Source organism: Myotis myotis, unplaced genomic scaffold, assembly GCF_014108235.1.
Source record: "Myotis myotis isolate mMyoMyo1 unplaced genomic scaffold, mMyoMyo1.p scaffold_m19_p_17, whole genome shotgun sequence".
Taxonomy (NCBI): Eukaryota; Metazoa; Chordata; class Mammalia; order Chiroptera; family Vespertilionidae; genus Myotis; species Myotis myotis.
In genome coordinates, this window is record NW_023416321.1 from 13,308,201 (window position 1) to 13,319,539 (window position 11,339).

Sequence of the window (11,339 nt, forward strand, 5' to 3'; positions counted from 1 at the left end):
GCACTTTCACACTCACCACAGCTCTATAATATCATATCAGTAGCAGAATTTTTTGTAAATTTTACAGATGAAGAGACAGACGGTCCAAGTAGCTAAATGACCTGCCAAACTCTACACTCCTTTTTAAAAATTTTGTTTTTATTAAAGGTTTCAGAGAGAGGAGGGGTGAGGGAGAGAGATAGAAACATCAATGATGAGAGAGAACCATCAATTGGTTGCCTCCCAAATGCTCCCCACTGGGGACTGAGCCCACAACTTGGGCAAGTGCCCCTATGGGAATTGAACCATGACCTGCTGACACATAGGTCGATGCTCAACCACTGAGCAAAACCAGCCAAGCCCAACTCTCTTAATGAGTACAGGAGCCAGTCTTCTCCTCCATGTCTGTTTGGCTTTTAGGTAAATGCTCCCTGCCCTGTGCCATGCTGACCTTCTCTCCCAAAGAGGGAAGATGTTCACTGGCAGGGCTCTCCTAGTCAGGTGTTACAGTCTCAATAGAATGACACATATGTATTATCTATGTTTCATATTTAATACCAGGACAGGGAAGGTGGAGCAGAAGGACATTGACTGGGTCTTTTCTTTTTCCACACCGTCATCTGCAATGGGATTTATAAGCTTTAAAGGAAAGTTTTCCCAGGACCCTTCGGATTCCCCTGCCCACCCATATTTATATTTTTAAAAATGAAGAATGCCATGTATATATTTGGTAGGCATTTTTCAGTCAGCCAAAGATCTTTATCACCTTTCGGCTGGCTGCCTCTCCCATGTACAGTCTATGTGTGGCTTCCTGACCATGCATCATTCCCCAATTCTATGCCATGAAGTAGAGTTGGCCCAACCTCCCTAACACAGCAGAAATGTACCTATGTGTGTAGTTGGGTCACAGAAATCTGAGACTTCCTCCAGCCTGGCCAGGTAGCTTCTGAGTCTTTTCCCTCACCATCTGTGCATGCATACTGTAGACAAGGAAGTCATGTAAAAGCCTGTATTGGGAAAGGCTTTTCCAAGTGCTCTTTTTTCTGTGATTATTTATTTACCTTCTTGCAGTGCCAAGCTCCAGAGCACACTCAAGGCGTAGCACATGCATCAGGTCTGCTTCCTTGGGCTGCTCCCCTTGCTCTGGTTTTGCTCTTCTGGAAGTCTGTGAACAGATGGTGTAGGAAGGTATCCCTGGAGGCAATGCCTTTCCAAGTTTGTTTCTTTAAAAAATATACATTTTCATTCACTTTAGATAGGAAGGGAAAGGGAGAGAGAGATAGAAACATCAACAATGAGAGAGAATCATCTATTGGCTGCGTACTGCACACCCTCGCACTGGGGATCCAGCTCATAACCTGGGCATGTGCCCTGACCAGGAAAAGAAACCGTGTCCTCCTGGTTCCTAGGTCGATGCTTAACCACTGAGCCACGCTGATCAGGACAAAGTTTGTTTCTTAATCCCCAATTAGCCCTTGACTTTGAGAAAAAAAATCACAGATCCTACAAAGGGCCTTTCGACCGAATGAACCGAAAGCCTTATTCTCTTGGAAGTCATATCCACTCCTTGCAAAGTAATTGAGAAGCAAAAAATGATTCCCATAGAACCAATAAACCAATTAAAACCAGTCCACTATTGCACTTATCAGCTCTCCCAGCCCAGTTTACACAGAAAGATAGCTTATTTCCAGCATCTTCCTCCAAATAATCATTTAATCCAGCGGTTCTCAACCTGGGTGTCTCAACCCCTTTGGGTGTCAAACGACCCTTTCACAGGGGTCGCCTAAGACCATCGGAAAACACATATATGATTAAATATTGTTTTTTGATTAATCACTATGCTTTAATTATGTTCAATTTGTAACAAAGAAAATATATCCTGCATATCAGATATTTACATTAGCAATGCATAACAGTAGCAAAATTACAGTTATGAAGTAGCAACGAAAATAATTTTATGGTTGGGGGTCACCACAACATGAGGAACTGTATTAAAGGGCCGCGGCATTAGAAATGTTGAGCACCACTATTTAACCAAATCTCAGTGTGTGAGTCATATATGCAGAACGAGCTGTTTGGACAGGCTGTGTGGAAATTGTGAGTAGATCAGAATGGGAATGTTGGCCATGGAGTTGGGAAATGTACTCTTTTATTTCACAAGGACTTTCTCACTGAGGTATACATTCTGGGGCACAGTCCTTACAGGACCTGGGAGAAATTTGACACATTCTATTTTAATCCAAGTTTAATTAATAGAGCTTTGTTTGTAAGGATAAATAGTTTAGTTTTAAACTTTTTATTGTGGGAAAATGTAAACACATAAAAAGCAGACAGAATAGTATAATGATATACCACATACCCTTCACCCAGCTTCAACCACTGTTGATGTGTAATCATTCTTCTTTTATAATCCCATTCATTTCCCCTCATCTCATGCTATTTTGAAGAAAATTCCAGACATTATTTTATTACATACTAGAGGCCTGATGCACAAAATTCGTGCAAGAGTAAGCCTTCCTTCTCCCGGCTGCCGGCACTGGCTTCCCTCGGACACCCGGAACCCGGACTTCCCTCACAGCCCCAGCTTTGTCTGGAAGGTTGACCAGAAGGTTGCCAGGAAGGATTATCTGGTCTAATTAGCATATTATGCTTATATTATTATAGATTATTTCTGTATGTATCTCTAAAAGATAAGAATTCCTTTTAATTGGGTGACTTTTTATACCTTTTTACTGTTATGTTTTATTTCCTCTTTATTACCTAGATGATCTTTCACTGTGTAACCTATTTTAGTGGTGTAATCTGTCTCCCTTTCTCTCTCTCTTACTATATGTTTTGTATTTAGAAAGGTTTATATTTTTGTTGTAATAGTTCTCTTATACTAACACCTTTAAGTATTACCTTTGCTCCCTTCTTTTTTGGTGGATGATTATAAGTGAACTACTATGAGTAATAGTCATAATAAAATTAGCTAATTTCATCTTTTTCTTCCACTCCTTCCCTGCCCCCCAACACCCAACGTTGTTCTAGACTGTCTTGATTCAGGGTGAACACTTTATAAGTTATATAAATGTCTAATCACGATGTTGTACATCTGAAACTATTGTATGTCAACTGTAACTGGAAAAAAAAAAACAGGAAAAATTGTCTTGATTATTCTTGATTTTTAGGACTTTCATATAAGTTTTAGTATTAGTTTTTGAATTTTCATTTAAAAATCCTTCTAAGGTTTTCATTGGAATTACATTCAATTTCAGGAAAACTCATATGTTCATGATTGTGAATCTTCTAATCCATGAAGACGGTATATGACTCCCTTATTAAGATCTTTTCAAATTTTTTCTTAGTAATATTATGTAGTTTTCTGAATATAAATTGTTAGATTTATACTTAGGTAATTGATGGGTTTTTGGATGATACTGTGAAGGCATTTAAAATTTTATTCTTCAAGTGTAAGACTTAAAAGCTTTCAACTAGTCTTTCCTCTCCTCAGGCATCTGTGAGCACCAATGCAGAACAGGCAGGGACTGTGGGCAAGGAGAACAGTGCATCAGGGAAGGCTGTGGTCATGTGTGCTCCCCCATGATTCAAATAGGTAAATCTTTTTTTTAATTTCAATTTACTTATCTTTAACTCGAGGGCCGGTGCACAAAAATTTGTGCACTCGGGCGGTCCCTCAGCCTGGCCTATGCCCTCTTGCAGTGTTTGACCCCTCGGAGGATGTCTACCCCAGTGGGGACCCTCACCCCATGAAGTTTGGCCAGCCTGGGTGAGGGGCTAATGGCTGTTTTCAGGCTGGCCACACCCTCTTTAGGGTTGGGGGTCTCCACTGGGGTGCCAGGCCAGTCTAGGTGAGGGGCTGAGGGCTGTTTTCAGGCTGGCCAAGCACCTTGGCAACATAAGCTCCCAGCCTCTCCTTTTTTTCTTTTATTTTTTTTTATTCTGGGATTTATTTACCTTCTATAATTGAAACTTTGTTGCCTTTAGCGGAGGCCTGCGGAAAGCTTGGCTTCCTCCATTTCTAGGGGCAACGCACTCCTGCTCGCTCCAGCTCAGTGGCCACAGCTGGCTGAAAGCAGGTATCTGGGGTTTGTTTACCTTCTATAATTGAAAATTTGTTGCTTTTCAGTGGAGCTCAGAGCTGTCGGCAGGCTGGCTTCCTCCATCACTGGAGCAAGCAAGCCTCCTGCTCACTCCAGCTCTGTGGCTGCCAGCCGCCATCTTGGTTGGGTTAATTTGCATATAGTCGCTCTGATTGGCTGGTGGGCATGGCTTAAGGTGTAGCAAAAGTATGGTCAATTTGCATGTTTGTCTTTTATTAGTATAGGATTTTACAATTACACTTTACTTTCAGTATTATTATACACTGGGTTCAAGTGTACGGCATAGTGCTTGGACAATCATATACATTACCAAGTGTTTCTGCTGATATTTTCAGAACCCAGTTGTCACCATACCCCTCACTCATGCCCTCACCCACCTGTTTTCTATGTCCATTTGTTAGGCCTATATGCTTCCATATAAATCCTTTGGTTCATCTCTCGCCCTTATTCCTCCCTCCCCTACCTTCCCTTTGAGGTTTGTTGGTCTGATTGATGCTTCTCTGTCTCTGGATCTGTTTTTGGGGTGTAATGTGGGGATAAGGACACATATGTAATAACTTAATCAATAAAAAATTAAAAAAACATAATAAATAAAAAAATAAAATGTTACTGCAAGAATATAAACTAAAGCCGAAACCGGTTTGGCTCTGTGGATGGAGCGTCGGCCTGCGGACTGAGAGGTCCAGGTTTGGTTCCGGTCAAGGGCATGTACCTGGGTTGCGGGCATATCCCCAGTAGGAGGTGTGCAGGAGGCAGCTGATCCATGTTTCTCTCTCATCGATGTTTCTGACTCTCTATCTCTCTCCCTTCCTCTCTGTAAAAAATCAATAAAATATATTTTTAAAAAAAGAATATAAACTAAAATAAAAAAGTTTTTAAAAAAAAGACATTCTCCAGTATGCCACAACGTGGGTGAACCTTAAGGACATCATGTTAAGTGAATAAGCCAGTCTCAAAAAGACAAATATTGTGTGGTTCCACTTACATGAAATATGTAGAGTAGTCAAATCATAGAGACAGAAAGTATAAAGGTGGTTGCCAGGAGCTGGTGGGGAGGAGAGAATGGGGAGTTATTGTTTAATAGGTATAGGGTTTCAGATTTACAAGATGAAAAGAGTTATGGGGATGGGTGGTGGTGATGGCTACACAACAATATGAGTGAACCACTGAACTATAGGCTTAAAAATGAATATGATGGGCCCAGTGTAAATGGGAGCAAGTGTAAATGGGTGCAGCCTTGAGGGGGTCCATCCAGACTGCAACTCCTCAGATCCATAAGGGACACACTCAGGGAGCAGACTCAGTGAGCACCAAAGCCCCACTGAAGCAAGTCTTGCCCCAGAAGGGTGTCTTCAGCACAGAAGTTCTCCCACTTTAGACACAGCTGATTCTCACAGCCAATTGGCCTGGAGGTCAATTCCTCCCAGTGATTCTACAACAACCAAGGCACCAAGAGTGCACCAAGAGTGTCCACCCCAGGTAACTGGGGAGGCTGAGCTACTGGGCCCTACAGGACACCTGGCGCACAGGGCCACTCTATCAACACAGGGAAGCTGCCAAAATGCGGAGACAAAGAAACAGGTCACAAATGGCAGAAATGGAGGAAAGCAAACGATTGGATATAGAGTTCAAGGCCACGTTTATAAGGTTTTTCAAGAATTTTATGGAAACCGCCGATAAATTTAATGAATCCCTCAATAAGTATAGTGAGACCATGGAGGACATGAAAAAGGACCAACTAGAAATTAAGCATACACTGACTGAAATAAAGAATAATTTACAGAGATCCAGCAGCAGAAAAGAGGATCCCAAGAATCAAGTCAAAGATTTGAAATTCAAAGAAACAAAAAATACCCAACCGAAAAAGAAAAAAGAAAAGAGATTCCAAAAATATGAAGATAGTGTAAGGAACCTCTGGGACAACTTCAAGCGTACCAACATCAGAATTATAGGGGTACCAGAAGGAGAGAGAGGGCAAGATATTGAAAACCTTTTTGAAGAAATAATGACAGAAAACTTCCCCCACCTGGTGAAAGAAATGGACTTACAAGTCCAGGAAGCGCAGAGAACCCCAAACAAAAGGAATCCAAGGAGGACCACACCAAGACACATCATAATTAAAATGCCAAGAGCAAAAGATAAAGAGAGAATCTTAAAAGCAGCAAGAGAAAGACAGTCAGTTACCTACAAGGGAGTACCCATACGACTGTCAGCTGATTTCTCAACAGAAACCATGCAGGCCAGAAGAGACTGGCAAGAAATATTCAAAGTGATGAATAGCAAGAACCTGCAACCAAGATTACTTTATCCAGCAAAGCTATCATTCAGAATAGAAGGTCAGATAAAGAGCTTCACGGATAAGAAAAAGCTAAAGGAGTTCATCACCACCAAACCAGCATTATATGAAATGCTGAAAGGTATTCTTTAAGAAGAGGAAGAAGAAAAAGGAACTCTTACCATTTGCCACAGCATGGATGGAACTTGAGAGCGGATAAATACCACAGGATCTCACTCATTTGTGGAATATAATGAACAACATAAGCTGAGGAACAAGGACTGATCCAGAGACGGAGAGGCATTGATTGGACTGTCGGGACTTGGAGGGAAGGTAGGGGAGGGTGGGGGTAAGGGGGAAAGATCAACCAAAAGACTTATATGCAAGCATATAGGCCTAATCAATGGACATGGACAACGGGGGGGTCAGGGCATGAGCGGGGGTGGGGGGGGTGGGGGGCAGAGGGTAACGTGGGGACAAGGACACATATGTAATATCTTAATCAATAAAAAATATATAAAAAAAAATGGGTGCAGCCTTTTTGGAAGACAATTTGGCAATATCTTCCAACTCCACAGTAAACATATCCTTTGAATTTCCATGTTTAGGCATCTATTCAGGGGAAAAATACTGACACATATAAACAAAGAAGCATATACAAAGCATATCATGCATATAACAGCAAATTGTTCATGATACAGAGACCACCTAATGTTCAGCAATTGAAATACGTTTAAATAAATTATGAATCACTTATATAATAGAATATTAGATATCAGTTGTTTTAAAAGGGGGGATACTAACATGGAATCTCTCCAAGACATAATGTTAAGCCCAGCCAGTGTGGCTCAGTGGTTGAGCATCAACCTATGAACCAGGAGGTCACGGTTCGATTCCCAGACAGGGCACATGCCCAAGTTGTGGGCTCAATCCCCAGTAAGGGGCATGCAGGAGGCAGCTGCATGATTCTCTCTCATCATTGATGTATCTGTCTATCTCTCCATCTCCCTTCCTCATTCAATAAAAAATATATTTAAAAAAGACGTAATGTTAAGTGAATAAAGCAAAACAATACATACAGTATAAGTTCATTTCTGCAGCAAAGATACATATTTGCATATACATGTGTGTATGCAAATTATAGGAAAGGACTTAGAAAAATACATACAAAACACGAGAAAAATTTTTTTAAGATTATGTTAATTAAGTGATAGTAGTTGTGTCTAAGTCACTTTTAGGGAGGGATTAGGGAGTCCTCCCCTTACCAAGAGTGCTCTGTAGGGCTCTCCTGCAAGTTCTTTGGGGCTGTGCACCTTGGCCCCACCCACTCACCAAGGCCATGCTACTAGCAGTCTGCCATCTGGCCAGACACCTCGGATTTGCATTTGGGCTTCTCTTTGTTGTGCTCTGTGTTGTTCTCTGTGCTGCCTTGGGCAATTGATCTCCACCCTGTACTGAGCTGCATGTCTTCTTCAGGTACCCTGGTCCCTCCTTCAGATGGAGGGGTCCTGCGTGCTGTACCCTTTGAGCATCCAAAGAGTCTGAGAAGCTGGGTGTGAGCTAACTACCTGGGATGGCCGGTCTGAGCCCTCCTCTCTTGGCTCGCTTAGTGTTCCTGTGATCTCAGAGGACCTCATCCTGGCCTCCCCACAGGTGCTCATGAGGTGCTTGTCCCAGATCTGATCCCCAAGGACAAAGCAGTCTTCTCTTCATTCCTATAGTCATTGGAGTTTTACCCCTCTACCCGCTTCTCTCAAATTCTGTAACAGTCTTTTCCTGTAGTTCAGCTCATTGTAGCTCACCCACACAGGCCTCTCTCTAGGGACCTCTCAGTATGGAGCAGGGTGGGCTCAGAGACCACCAGCCATCAAGAATGGGCCCTGTCTCTCCATCGCCACGGGCCCTGCCAGCTTGTGATCTTGAACATCCATCTCCTCAGATGAGCGACCTTACTACCTACCCTTGTGATTAAGGAATGGTCCTCATTCCACCCCTACTTGGGGATCACAGCCCTGGGATGGCTCCAAAGCACAACCTGTTCACCATCTCTCCCAGAAGCACATTGAATCCTCCTGGAAGGGAACCTCCAGGATGCACCAGGTGGAATAATACCTACAGCATAGTTTAAGCTCTTACTCTGAAATTCTAAGTTATACACAGAAAATTATTTTCTTTGGCCACTTTTTCTAATGACACCAGAGAAACCAGTGCCAAGTTGTGATGTAGCAATGAACTCTCCTGTTTGGATTTGCATCTATAAGAAAACATACCCTAATTAGAGAGAAACCAGTTATGAAATAGAACAAAGTAACTAGATCATGTCGTACATTTCCTGCTCTACTGCCCCACCCCACACTCCTCTCCGGTGTCACTGAGGGTATAAATTGGGGCTGGGCTCAGTGTGTGCATTCCCATCAAAGGCCAACATGAGGACAGGCACAGTCTTTGTCCTAGTGGCTTTTGTCATCTTGGGGATGGAGATGGCCTTTGCTCAGAGACTTCCTAATGGAGGTAAGGGTGCTGAGGGGGTCCTACCTGAGAGTAGAGGAGGCTCAGAGCCCAGCTTCTTTCCTGGGATGGTGTGGCACAGAAAGAGGGTGCAGAGTGGAGATTTAGCATTGACCAGACCTATTTTCTTTAACTGTTAGGAGTCATCACCTTGCGTTTCCCATTCTTCTTCCTTTTTTTAATCCTCATCACAGGACATGCTTTTTGATGAGAGAGAGAGAGAGAGAGAGAGAGAGAGAGAGAGAGAGAGAGAGAGAGAAGAGAAGAGAAGAGAAGGGAAGGGAAGGGAAGGGAAGGGAAGGGAAGGGAAGGGAAGGGAAGGGAAGGGAAGGGAAGGGAAGGGAAGGGAAGGGAAGGGAAGGGAAGAGAAAATTGATTGGTTGCCTACAATATGGGCCCCGAGTGGGGATTGAACCTGCAAACTTTCAGAATATGGGGCGATACTCCATCCAACTGATCCACACCAGCCAGGGCCCCATTCTTGTTATCATATCAGGTTGGGCCTTATTAAAAGTTGGGGCTCTCTCTACATGTGCCTTGGATGTAGGGCTCCAACACGGAGTACCTCCGGCATGAACATGGGGTACGTGTGAGGTGGAAAGACATGTCTGGGATCAGAGATGTTTCTAATATCTTCTAAGGTGGAAAGAAGAGGCTTATGACAGAGCAGGTTTCTTCCCTGCTGGGAATGGGCAGCCTTTGCAGCAGGCAGAACATTCTCCTAAGGGCATGACTGTGACAATGGGGGCTTCAGTGTGAGGGTGGAGCTGCTGAGGCTGATAGAGGGTCCAGGAGTACAAAGGTAGAAATGAAAGAAGTAGGAGTCCTGCCAGCAGTGAGGCTGTGGATCTCTAACAGAAGTTTTTATACCTCGTTAGTGACTATCCCTGACTCCACAAACACGGTTTTATGTTTTAGGGGGAGAAAAACCTGGACTCTGCCCCAAGATGCCCAAAGGAACCGGTGGGCATTGTGTTGAAAGATGTGTAGGAGATTACACATGTCCCTCCGACCTGAAATGCTGCACCAATGGATGTGGCCATTCATGCCAACCTCCTATTTTTGTGGTGAGTATAAATCCGTCAAGAGCTGACATGGGTGTTAACTACTCCCCAGTGGACTTTCCTGGCACCAATGGATGTTCACATGTCCACTGCACATAAGAATCTGGGTTATTCCAAGAGAAAGAGGCTGGAAGTGAATGGCAGAAGGACACCTGCCTGCATTATCTAAGACCCTCTCTTCAAAGAGAAGCACTATCCCTGTCTCTGTCCCCAAGGGGGCTCTCAGTTGAGACAAGTAACCATGATCCTAGATTCACAGGTCATTATTGACCCAGGGTTTGTCACCCCCCTTCCCTTCCCCACCAAAGGGGCTTCACTCTTCCTTGAAAATGGGTGATCCTGGGAGGCAGAGGGAAAGGAAAGAGAACCCCAATTTTGGTGTATCTCCTGTGTCAGTCAGGCATTGTGCTGAAGTTGAGATAAAAAGGTAAACACAGCTAGTTCATGGAGACAGAACTATGTAAATAATTACAACCCAGGGTGGCCCTGGCTTTTTACAGATTTCGACTAAGGTCTGTGGAAGCACAGGGAAGAGTTATTGGTTTTCTTGGTGGGTGGATCAGTGGAGGTTGGGAAGGTTGTCAGAGAGTAGAGAACATTTAAGGGAGAGTTTAAAGGAGGCATAAAGTTTGCCACAGTAAGGAAGGGCAGTACAGATGATGGGGAAATGTGGGTCCTACACTGGAGATGGGAAAGTGGTTGAGATTGTGGTCAATAGAAGTTGCAACATCTCAGTAGAGGATCATCCAAGCCAGGGTCCAGAAAGAAATGAGCTACCTTGCCAAAGAGTTTTGTAGACTGCTGGAGGTTTCTGAGCAGAGGAAATGTCATGATCAAATATATATTTTAAAAGGATGGTGAGCAGAGGAAATGTCATGATCAAATATATATTTTAAAAGGATGACCATGTGGAAGAAGAATGGAGGGTGTAAGCGTGCCTGGAGACCAGCCCCAGAAGATTGCTCATGAATGCATGGATCCAGTGCTTGGCATAATGTTTTCCACACACCATTCCTGGCAAGTGTCTATCCCTTGACGTGCAGTCCCAGAAGATGAAGATCTAAAGTGGGGGAGTGGCCGATTCTAAAGAGCTTCTGTCCAAAATAAATCTTACCTGTGGCATTATTGAGACTGTGTCATTCTTCCCATTTAGACATTCTCTCTAGTGGGCCCTCTGTGGATGAACAGAACGGACTGTGTGCCCTGTACTGAGCCCATGAATACGAGGCACTCAGGATGGATCAGAGGCAAGGTCTGCCAGCTAGTTTCTTTCCTCCTTCCATGTCCATGTATCTAAACAGGGCAAAGGGCATGATAATATTTCCTCAAGCATTCTGGGAATATGATTTTGGTCAAGAAAAAAATGACCTTGTAGCACATAACAGGCCTATAGTCGCAGCCTTTATTAGG

At 43.5% G+C, this 11,339-nt stretch overlaps 1 long non-coding RNA gene across 1 annotated transcript; it reads left to right on the forward strand.

Moving 5' to 3' along the window:
* Window positions 1-8,715: 8,715 nt before the first annotated feature.
* Window positions 8,716-11,058, forward strand: LOC118671568. The gene is made up of 3 exons (XR_004972776.1): window positions 8,716-8,868; window positions 9,784-9,932; window positions 10,829-11,058. It is a non-coding gene; the product is annotated as an uncharacterized LOC118671568 (long non-coding RNA).
* Window positions 11,059-11,339: the final 281 nt, after the last annotated feature.